The sequence below is a fragment of the Arachis hypogaea genome, chromosome 20, assembly GCF_003086295.3.
Source record: "Arachis hypogaea cultivar Tifrunner chromosome 20, arahy.Tifrunner.gnm2.J5K5, whole genome shotgun sequence".
Lineage (NCBI taxonomy): Eukaryota > Viridiplantae > Streptophyta > Magnoliopsida > Fabales > Fabaceae > Arachis > Arachis hypogaea.
The window spans coordinates 88319569-88320283 of NC_092055.1; the positions used below are offsets into that span (position 1 = coordinate 88319569).

A 715-nucleotide genomic window follows, 5' to 3' on the forward strand; every position below is an offset into this window, starting at 1 on the left:
GTGGAGATTGCTGCTACTTGGTTCATCTCCATCTTCTTGGTGAGGTCAGCCAGCTGCTGGGTAATGAGCTTGTTTTGGGCCAACAGAGCATCTACATTGTTTAGCTCCATTACTCCTCTTGTGTTCCTTCTTTCGGAAGCATAGAAGTAGTCGTTCACTGCTACTGTTTCAATAACATCTATGGCTTCCTCAATAGTCTTCTTCTTGTTCAAAGATCCTCCGGATGAATGGTCTACGGCCTTCTTTGACTCATAAGAGAGTCCTTCACAGAAAATGTGCAGCTGCACCCATTCGTTGAACATGTTAGGTGGACACCTCCTTGTTAAGTCCTTGAAACTCTCCCATGCTTCATATAGAGTCTCACCATCTTGTTGCCTGAAAGTTTGGACCTCAGCTCTCAGCCTATTGATTCTTTGAGGAGGGTAAAATCTTGCTAAGAATTTGTTCACCACGTCTTCCCAAGTTGTCAAGCTTTCCCTTGGGAAAGATTCTAGCCACTTGGCTGCTTTGTTCCTAAGTGAGAATGGAAACAAGAGCAGTCTATAGGCGTCAGGGTGAACACCATTAGACTTCACTGTGTCACATATTCTCAGGAAGGTGGTCAAATGTTGATTGGGGTCTTCTTGAACACCTCCTCCAAACGAACAGTTGTTCTGAACAAGGGTGATGAGCTGTGGTTTAAGTTCAAAGTTGTTGGCATGGATTGTTGGCTTTT

At 44.3% G+C, this 715-nt stretch overlaps 1 non-coding gene across 1 annotated transcript; it reads left to right on the top strand.

The window, feature by feature from the left end:
* The first annotated feature begins 300 nt into the window (after positions 1–300).
* LOC112788052 (small nucleolar RNA R71) lies at positions 301–404 on the top strand. Its single transcript, XR_003195431.1, has one exon. It is a non-coding gene; the product is annotated as a small nucleolar RNA R71 (small nucleolar RNA).
* Positions 405–715: the final 311 nt, after the last annotated feature.